At 54.9% G+C, this 10,774-nt stretch overlaps 1 pseudogene; it reads left to right on the top strand.

The window, feature by feature from the left end:
- LOC121844923 overlaps positions 1 to 10,774 on the top strand; it is a 35,429-nt pseudogene that overhangs the window by 4,504 nt on the left and 20,151 nt on the right.

Here is a 10,774-nt window from a genome sequence, read left to right as displayed (position 1 = left end):
TTTTTATATGTAGATAAAACCAAGAATAAGGGAAAGGTGGATACCTAGTCAGTTGTCCAACTTAAATGTGTCTTCCGCATTTACCCCAACCCCTCTGAATCAGAGAGGTGCGGGGGAATAGTTGGTTAACTGTCTTGCTCAGGGGCAGAATGACAGATTTTTACCTTGTCAGCTCGGGGATTCGATCCAGCAACCTTCCGGTTACTGGCCCAACGCTCTAACCACTAGAATAACACTGCTGTGTGTGTGTGTGTGTGCATTTGTTTACGCATTTACAAGTATCTGTCCATTCATCTGTACAGCCGTCTGTTGATGCATGCATGTGTACCATAGCCCTCTGTCTGGTATAAACCTCTTCTATTCCATTGCTCAACGTTCACCAGGAGTCTTAGGGGTGATGATACGGCCCAGGACTCTATGACGGGAACAGGTCTGGAGAGTGGCAGTCGTGAAACCCTGGAAATGGAGGTCCTTACAACAGAAAGCAGAGGTACTTCTATATGTGGTTGTATCCCAAGTGGCACCCTATTCCCTATGGGCCCTGGTCAAAAGTAGTGCACTATATGGGCAATCGGTTGCCTTTTAGGACGTAGCCAGTTTGTTACAAGTGAATGTTTTCCAGTGAACTGATATGCTCATTGATGTGAGGACTGATAACTTCGAACTCCCTCTGATAACCACTACATCCATAACAGTGTTAGCCTGGTCCCATACTGTGCTGTAGCCAACTTGTCTTTATCATTGCCATGCCTACATGTATGACAAAGAACATAATACACAGAGGAGTTGGATAAAGCACAAGCAGACTACCACCAGGGTCGTGTTCATTAGGCACCAAATGCAACAAAACTGAATGAAACAAGGAGAGGCTACTTGGACTTGTTCAATAAGAAATGTTTGCAGTTGAAACATAATAATATAATAATAATTTTCCATTGCATGCCCTAATGAACACGACCAAGGCCACTACAGTGTGTCTTACTGAATATATTTTATCATCTGATTAATCATATTCTGTCACGCCCTGTCTTAGTATTTTGTGTTTTCTTTATTTATTTGGTCAGGCCAGGGTGTGACATGGGTTTATTTTAGGTTTTTCGTAGGTTTTGGGATTGTGGCTTAGTGGGGTGTTCTAGCAAAGTCTATGGTTGCCTGAGGCGGTTCTCAATCAGAGGCAGGTGATTCTCGTTGTCTCTGATTGGGAACCATATTTAGGCAGCCATATTCTTTGAGTGTTTCGTGGGTGATGGTTCCTGTCTCTGTGTTAGTTTGCACCAGTTTAGGCTGTTTTGGTTTTCACGGTACGGTTATTGTTTTTGTATTGATCGTGTTTATTCGTCTATTAAAGATGTATATTATTAACCACGCTGCATTTTGGTCCGACTCTCCTTCGACGGAAGAAAACTGTAACATATTCAATCATATGTTCCCCACAGATAGGCTGGCCAGCCAGATGAGTGATGTCAGAGAGCGGGCAGATGAGAGGAGTGAGGAATCCATACAGACCAACCTTCTGGTCAGGAAGCGCTGGTCTACCACCACCCTGAGGGTCCTGTCCTCCATGCCCAGTCGCAGCATCGGTGAGACCATCCTTTCAGTCACAAGCCGATTTAAGGGGAAACCTCAGGGTTGTGTTTAATAGACACAGAAGGGAAGAAAACGGCTTGAAACCGTGAGGTACTTCCTGAATTTGTTCAAATAAATGCTTGTTTTCGTTTGACGTTGCAAACGGTTTTGCCACGTTGTGCCCTAATGAACAAGACCCAGGTCAAAGGCTTTTGTGTGACTCATAAAGAGACTATGGGTGATATTTTGAGAGCATACAAAAATGTTGCAGTTCCTCTTGTATCTGCCCTGTTACCCATGTGGCTCAGTTGGTAGAGCATAGCACACAGGGTTGTGTGTTCAATTCCTACCGGGAATCAGTATGAAAACGTATTCACTCACTACTGTAAGTCGCTCTGGATAAGTGTAAATGCACCACACACATTTTAAATATGTACAATGGTTTGGAAATCTACATCTATGTGGATGGTCAAAATGGGGGGTCTAAGAACATGAATAAGTCATTAGATGAGTTTCCTGTCTCTTGTCTTACTGTGTCAGAAGTTTCAGAAAACTACTGGAGGAGAATATGGCCTATGCAAAAGCCACTGACCTCACAAGTGGTTGACATTTGAATAAACTGCTGGGGTGTATTCATTAGTGCACACCGTAGCGAACCATGTATGCTGTGTAACAGAATACTTATTGGACAAGTTCAGGTTAGACAAATGTTTCGGCCATTTGTTTCCGTTTGGTTCCTAGTGAATACACCCAGGTAGTAAATGTAATCTTCCTCCTTTTAAACCTCAGGAAATGGTCTCTCCTCACTCAGGGCAGCAGAGTCGTCTTGAAATCATCTCCCAGTGCAACATCCGTTCTACTCAGCTGCGCAGGTACCACCGCCAGACCCAAGACGTTTCCCTCTCCTCCAGACCTAGTATCCGTGGCTATGGGATCGAGGCAGACTCTGAGGATGTCTGTGAGGAAGGTGAATCCCCAAACCCACTTCACCATCCACCCCTGAAGGCAATAGTCTTTCACCAGCTTTGAGGGGCCTTCTACCACCCTCACTACAGACACAGGACAATGTGTATGGCATTTGAAACCAGACAGTTTTAGATATTTTAGATCAACCTTTGAACAGAGTGAACATTCCCTGACTGTCCCTCTGCTGGGAGTCAGTGTCTGTTTTGTGTGCTCTGATGATATGGGCTGTACCAACAAGAATGACTCTGTTGTTAAAAGTTAAAGATATCAAGGTTTGGTTAGAAAATGTTATACTGAACAAAAATATAAATCAACATGCAGCAATTTCAAAGATTTCACTGAGTAACAGTTCATATAAAGAAATCAGTCAATTGAAATACATTTAATTCGGCCCAAATCTATGGATTTCATGACTGGGAACCACGGTAGGTTTGTGGCACCTTAATTGGGGAGGACGGGCTTGTGGTATTGGCGGAGTGGAATCAGTGGAATGGAATCAAACACATTTTTTTGTTAATTACAGATTTGTTGGTCACCTATACCTTAAAAAGGTAGTGGCGTGGCTCAGAAAACCAGTCAGTATCTGGTGTGACCACCATTTGCATCATGCAGCGTGACACATCTCCTTCACATAGAGTTGATCAGGCTGTTGACTGTGGCCTGTGGAATGTTGTCCCACTCTTCAATGACTGCGAAGTTGCTGGATATTGGCGGGAGCTGGAACACACTGTCGTACATGTCAATCCAGAGCATCCCAAACATGCTCAACGGTTGAAATGTCTGAGTATGCAGGCCATGGAACAATTGGGACATGTACAGCTTCCAGGAATTGTGTACAGATCCATGCGATATGGGTCTGTGCATTATCATGCTGAAACGTGAGGTGATGGATGAATGGCACGACAATGGGCCTCAGAATCCCGTCACAATATCTCATATCTATTGATAAAATGCAATTGTGTTTTGTTGTCCATAGCTTATGTCTGCCCATACCATAGCCCCACTGCGACCATGGGGCACTCCGTTCACAATGTTGAAATCAACAAAACGCTTTCCCTCACATCTGCCATCTGCCTGGTACTGTTGAAACCGGGATACATCCGTAAAGAGCACACTTCTCCAGCATGCGAGTGGCCATCGAAGGTGAGCATTAGTCCACTGAAGTCTGTTACGATGCCAAACTGCAGTCTGGTCAAGACCCTGGTGAGGACAACGAGCACACAGATGAGCTTCCCTGAGATGTTTTCTGACAGTTTGTGCAGAAATTTTTCGGTTGTGCAAACCCACAGTTTCATCAGCTGTCGGTGTGGCTGGTCTCAGATGAGATTCCGCAGATGAAGAAGCCGGATGTGGAGGTCCTGGGCTTTTGTGGTTACATGTGATCTGTGGTTGAGGCCGGTTGGACCTACTGACAAATTCTCTAAAACAATGTTTGAGGTGGCTTATGGTAGAGAAATTAACATTAAATTATCTGGCAACCGCTCTGTTGGACATTTCTGCTTGCCAGTTGCATGCTCTCTTAATAGCCAGGCAAATACAAGCCTGTCTCTTATATTTGTGGTTGTGTTCAGTGATTGAAGCAAATAAATGCCTGGGCTATTAAATTGAAGTTTTATGGTATCCTTGTAACTTTGTGTGGATTACAGAGACCAAGAGACAGGAGCTGGTCAACAATCTTCAGAGTCTGTCGGCCGGTGACCGTGTGCGTATGCTGCGTGCCACGCCCCTTAGTCTGGCTGAGAAGACTAAACTGAGGTGTGTGCCATATTCTCTTCATTGTTTGTAATTGATTATCTTAATTGTTCCAGGACACCATTTGCTTTTCATGATGCCAATGTAAAATTTGACAAACAAATGACATGAAAGCTACTTATACCCTTCTCTCTCATCATTGCTGAATCTTCAAAGACCCCTTTTACAGTCAACATCTCTCCTTAGGAAACTTGTATTCAGTGACAAAGTTGGACAGTCCCTCTTGAGCAGCCAGGTTCCCTGCTGTAGCCTCCTTAAGCGAGTGAGTATAACCAAGCTATCACTAGCATAAAACATGCTGTTGGCAATTTCACGACTATCATTCAGATGTCAAATCTGAGGAAAGTGCTCCAATCCTGACGTTAATCTCTGCACAGAGATGTTAGGCATGAAGGTTACTCTACGTCCTGTGTCCACAGGCTTTGTATCACATCTGGTTCGGATGTCTCTTCATCCTCAGTTCCCTGCAGTTGTGGCAGGTGGCTTTGAAGAGGCTGGGTGGCCGCTTTGGCACTGGTGTGCTCTCCTACTTTCTCTTCATCAGGACTCTTCTGCTCTTCAACGTCTTTCTCTTCCTCATCAACGGCCTGTTCCTGGTCCTCCCCCAGGCCATCCACCCGCCCCTTCACACCCCCAGCTCCCACAGAGTGACAGGCCTGGAGCTGTTCACCGGCACGGTAAGATGAGGTTTATGATTGATTGGTTGATTATGTGCATCCACAAGGTTTTGACCTTAATGTGATTCACTCTAAAGTTTAAACTCCACTGATCGTCCAGCGAAATGTCACCGATTGGTTAAGTTACAATTTCTGGCATGTACCAAAATCTCTGCTGTGTGCGGTGAAAGCACGACGTGGTTGTTGAGCCTCTACAGAGTACACCTAGTGGAGTGTAAATCCAGCCTACGCCAATAAAACAACTGCTGCTGACATGTCTAGCTAAGTCACAATGCAATGCCCACCCATACAAATGTAAAGCACCTGCAAGAGCACTTCTATATCAAAACACTACATCAGTTTTGTCAGTCTGTTTCTGAAACCACATCACCTCTCTTCCTTCTCAGGGTTATCTCTCAAACTCTCTAATGTTTTATGGCTACTACACCAACTCCACCATCAACACCAGTTGTAGACCTGATGAAATCACCGCCGGGACTGGCTGCGGCACCACCAGTGACCCTCACATGATGGCCTACAACATTCCCTTAGCCTACTGCTTCACCATCGGCATAACATTCTTTATCACCGGCATCGTCCTCGTTTACAGGTTGAACAACCCTCTCAAACCTTTTGAAGTGCTGATATAGGATCAGATTATCATTTTTAAAGCTGCGTTCTCACAGGCAGTCCAATTCTGATATTTTGCCCAATTATTGGCAAAAGATCTGATCTGATTGGTCAAAAGACCAATTACCAGCAAAATATCAGAATTGGGCTACCTGTGTAAATGCAACCATTGATCATAACGTGAATATGACCCTGATCTATTCATTTGGAATCTCTTTGTTAGCCTGGTCCAAGATCTGTTTGTGCTCTACAGCCAACTGCTATGGTCCGTGTTGGTGTGAAAATGCCCATAAGAGTTGGCAGGACAGATCTTTGACGTTTTTCTCCTTGTTGGTCTTTCTTTAGAATAATAAAATGTTTTCATTGTACTTGTCTTAGCATGTCCAAGTCCTTTGGGAGGAGTTTCCGTGTGTTCAAGTCTCAGGGAAACATGGCCATAAAGGTCTTCTGCTCCTGGGATTTCAAAGTCAGCAAGAAGATGTCTGTCAGGATGCAGTCGGAGAACATCACCACCCAGCTCAAGGTACGGGACAGGATCATGCTCATTAGAGCTCACAATGAAAAAAAAATAATACAATTCCAGCCCAAAAACTCAAATATGCATTTGTTATTGGACAAATCCAGGTAGTCCCTCCCTGTTTCAGTCTGTTTATTCCATTTTGTGCCTAATGAACACGACCCAGGGGTTTCCAACTCTAGTGCTGTAGAACTAACGTCAACAGGTGTTCAAGTTTTTGCACAAGTCCATCACTAATACACCTTATTCAGCCAAATGTGGTCCATGATTCACTGACCATTTGTTTTAGGTGTGATGAGCCATGATCATTTGTTTTAGGTGTGATGAGCCATGATTATTTGCTGATTGTTTGAATCAGGCATGTTAGTGATGGGCAGGAGCAAAATCCTGCGTAGACTATAACAAACAAAATAGAACAGATAGGATAGAGGCCTGATCAAGCTCATATTCTATGCTAAGTCAGAGGCCGAAGGCCACTCCCAGTCCGTCAGTCAGAGGCCGAAGGCCACTCCCAGTCCGTCAGTCAGAGGCCGAAGGCCACTCCCAGTCCGTCAGTCAGAGGCCGAAGGCCACTCCCAGTCCGTCAGTCAGAGGCCGAAGGCCACTCCCAGGCCGTCAGTCAGAGGCCGAAGGCCACTCCCAGGCCGTCAGTCAGAGGCCGAAGGCCAGGCCGTCAGTCAGAGGCCGAAGGCCAGGCCGTCAGTCAGAGGCCGAAGGCCACTCCCAGTCCGTCAGTCAGAGGCTGAAGGCCACTCCCAGTCCGTCAGTCAGAGGCTGAAGGCCACTCCCAGTCCGTCAGTCAGAGGCTGAAGGCCACTCCCAGTCAGTCAGAGGCTGAAGGCCACTCCCAGTCCGTCAGTCAGAGGCTGAAGGCCAGTCCGTCAGTCAGAGGCTGAAGGCCAGTCCGTCAGTCAGAGGCTGAAGGACAGTCCGTCAGTCAGAGGCTGAAGGACAGTCCGTCAGTCAGAGGCTGAAGGACAGTCCGTCAGTCAGAGGCTGAAGGACAGTCCGTCAGTCAGAGGCTGAAGGACAGTCCGTCAGTCAGAGGCTGAAGGACAGTCCGTCAGTCAGAGGCTGAAGGACAGTCCGTCAGTCAGAGGCTGAAGGCCACTCCCAGTCCGTCAGAGGCTGAAGGCCAGTCCGTCAGTCAGAGGCTGAAGGCCAGTCCGTCAGTCAGAGGCTGAAGGCCAGTCCGTCAGTCAGAGGCTGAAGGCCAGTCCGTCAGTCAGAGGCTGAAGGCCAGTCCGCCAGTCAGAGGCTGAAGGCCAGTCCGCCAGTCAGAGGCTGAAGGCCACTCCCAGTCCGTCAGTCAGAGGCTGAAGGCCCGTCCGTCCGTCAGAGGCTGAAGGCCCGTCCGTCCGTCAGAGGCTGAAGGCCACTCCCAGTCCGTCCGTCAGAGGCTGAAGGCCCGCCCGCCCGCCCGAGGCTGAAGGCCCGCCCGAGGCTGAAGGCCCGCCCGCCCGCCCGAGGCTGAAGGCCCGCCCGCCCGAGGCTGAAGGCCCGCCCGCCCGCCCGAGGCTGAAGGCCCGCCCGCCCGCCCGAGGCTGAAGGCCCGCCCGCCCGCCCGGGCTGAAGGCCCGCCCGCCCGCCCTGAGGCTGCCCGCCCGCCCGGGGCTGAAGGCCCGCCCGCCCGCCCGAGGCTGAAGGCCCGCCCGCCCGCCCGAGGCTGAAGGCCCGCCCGCCCGCCCGAGGCTGAAGGCCCGCCCGCCCGCCCGAGGCTGAAGGCCCGCCCGCCCGAGGCTGAAGGCCCGTCCCGCCCGCCCGAGGCTGAAGGCCCGTCCCCCCGTCCGTCAAGAGGCTGAAGGCCCGTCCCAGCCGTCCGTCAAGAGGCTGAAGGCCCGCTCCCAGTCCGTCCGTCAAGAGGCTGAAGGCCAGTCCCAGTCCGTCCGTCAAGAGGCCGAAGGCCACCCCAGTCCGTCCGTCAAGAGGCTGAAGGCCCCGTCAGTCCGTCCCCGTCAGAGGCCTGAAGGCCCGTCCGTCAGAGGCCTAAGGCCCGTCCGTCAGAGGCCTAAGGCCCGAGAGCCTAAGGCCCGTCCGTCAGAGGCCTAAGGCCCCGTCCGTCAGAGGCCCCGTCCGTCAGAGGCCGAAGGCCCGTCCGTCAGAGGCCGAAGGCCCGTCCGTCCGTCAGAGGCTGAAGGCCCCGTCCGTCCGTCAGAGGCCGAAGGCCCGTCCCGCCCCCGTCCGTCAGAGGCTGAAGGCCAGTCCCAGTCCGTCCGTCAAGAGGCTGAAGGCCCGTCCCGTCCGTCAGAGGCCGAAGGCCAGTCCGTCCGTCAGAGGCCGAAGGCCCGTCCCCCGTCCGTCAGAGGCTGAAGGCCAGTCCCGTCCCGTCCGTCAGAGGCCGAAGGCCCGTCCGCCCGTCCGTCAGAGGCCGAAGGCCCGTCCGCCCGTCCGTCAGAGGCCGAAGGCCCGTCCCAGCCCCCGTCCGTCAGAGGCCGAAGGCCAGTCCCGCCCGCCAGAGGCCGAAGGCCCGTCCCAGTCCGTCCGTCAGAGGCTGAAGGCCCGTCCCAGTCCGTCCGTCAAGAGGCTGAAGGCCACTCCCAGTCCGTCCGTCAGAGGCTGAAGGCCCCCGTCCGTCCGACAAGAGGCTGAAGGCCACTCCCAGTCCGTCCGTCAGAGGCTGAAGGCCACTTCCGTCCGTCCGACAAGAGGCTGAAGGCCCCCAGTCCGTCCGTCAGAGGCTGAAGGCCCTCCCAGTCCGTCCGTCAGAGGCCGAAGGCCCGTCCGTCAGAGGCCGAAGGCCCGTCCGTCAGAGGCCGAAGGCCCGTCCGTCAGAGGCCGAAGGCCCGTCCGTCAGAGGCCGAAGGCCCGTCCGTCAGAGGCCGAAGGCCACTCCCGTCCGTCCGTCAGAGGCCGAAGGCCCGTCCGTCCGTCCGTCAGAGGCCGAAGGCCCGCCCGTCCGTCAGAGGCCGAAGGCCCGCCCGTCCGTCAGAGGCCGAAGCCGCCCGCCGTCCGTCAGAGGCTGAAGGCCCGTCCGTCCGTCCGTCAGAGGCTGAAGGCCCGTCCCGTCCGTCCGTCAGAGGCCGAAGGCCCGTCCGTCCGTCCGTCAGAGGCTGAAGGCCCGTCCGTCCGTCCGTCAGAGGCTGAAGGCCCGCCCGTCCGTCCGTCAGAGGCTGAAGGCCCGTCCGTCCGTCCGTCAGAGGCTGAAGGCCCGTCCCGTCCGTCCGTCAGAGGCTGAAGGCCCGTCCCCCGTCCGTCCGTCAGAGGCCGAAGGCCCGTCCCGTCCGTCCGTCAGAGGCCGAAGGCCCGCCCGTCCGTCAGAGGCCGAAGGCCCGTCCCCGCCCGTCCGTCAGAGGCCGAAGGCCCGCCCGCCCGTCCGTCAGAGGCCGAAGGCCCGTCCGTCAAGAGGCCGAAGGCCCGTCCCGCCCGTCCGTCAAGAGGCCGAAGGCCCGCCCCCCCGTCCGTCAAGAGGCCGAAGGCCCGTCCCCCCGTCCGTCAAGAGGCCGAAGGCCCCCGTCCGCCCGTCCGTCAAGAGGCCGAAGGCCCGTCCGCCCGTCCGTCAAGAGGCCGAAGGCCCGTCCGCCCGTCCGTCAAGAGGCCGAAGGCCCGTCCCGCCCGCCCGAGGCTGAAGGCCCGTCCGCCCGCCCGAGGCTGAAGGCCCGTCCGTCCGCCCGAGGCTGAAGACCCGTCCCAGTCCGTCCGTCAAGAGGCCGAAGGCCCGTCCCAGTCCGTCCGTCAAGAGGCCGAAGGCCACTCCCAGTCCGTCCGACAAGAGGCCGAAGGCCACTCCCAGTCCTCCGTCCGACAAGAGGCCGAAGGCCACTCCCAGTCCGTCCGTCAAGAGGCCGAAGGCCACTCCCAGTCCGTCCGACAAGAGGCCGAAGGCCACTCCCAGTCCGTCCGTCAAGAGGCCGAAGGCCACTCCCAGTCCGTCCGTCAGAGGCCGAAGGCCCGTCCGTCCCGTCCGTCAGAGGCCGAAGGCCCGTCCGTCCGTCAGAGGCCGAAGGCCCGTCCGTCCGTCAGAGGCCGAAGGCCCCGTCCGTCAGAGGCCGAAGGCCCGTCCGTCCGTCAGAGGCCGAAGGCCCGTCCGTCCGTCCGTCAGAGGCCGAAGGCCCGTCCGTCCGTCCGTCAGAGGCCGAAGGCCCGTCCGTCCCGTCCGTCAGAGGCCGAAGGCCCGTCCGCCCGTCCGTCAGAGGCTGAAGGCCCGTCCGTCCGTCCGTCAGAGGCTGAAGGCCCGTCCGTCCGTCCGTCCGTCAGGCTGAAGGCCCGTCCGTCCGTCCGTCAGAGGCTGAAGGCCCGTCCGTCCGTCCGTCAGAGGCTGAAGGCCCGTCCGTCCGTCCGTCAGAGGCTGAAGGCCCGCCCGCCCGTCCGTCAGAGGCTGAAGGCCCGCCCCGCCCGTCCGTCAGAGGCTGAAGGCCCGCCCGCCCGTCCGTCAGAGGCTGAAGGCCCGCCCGCCCGTCCGTCAGAGGCTGAAGGCCCGCCCGCCCGTCCGTCAGAGGCTGAAGGCCCGCCCGCCCGCCCGTCCGTCAGAGGCTGAAGGCCCGTCCGTCAGAGGCTGAAGGCCCGCCCGCCCGTCCGTCAGAGGCTGAAGGCCCGCCCGCCCGTCCGTCAGAGGCTGAAGGCCCGCCCGCCCGTCCGTCAGAGGCTGAAGGCCCGCCCGCCCGTCCGTCAGAGGCTGAAGGCCCGCCCGCCCGTCCGTCAGAGGCTGAAGGCCCGCCCGCCCGTCCGTCAGAGGCTGAAGGCCCGCCCG

This window comes from Oncorhynchus tshawytscha, unplaced genomic scaffold (genome assembly GCF_018296145.1).
Source record: "Oncorhynchus tshawytscha isolate Ot180627B unplaced genomic scaffold, Otsh_v2.0 Un_contig_3169_pilon_pilon, whole genome shotgun sequence".
Lineage (NCBI taxonomy): Eukaryota > Metazoa > Chordata > Actinopteri > Salmoniformes > Salmonidae > Oncorhynchus > Oncorhynchus tshawytscha.
This window is presented reverse-complemented; position numbering and strand designations above follow the sequence as displayed.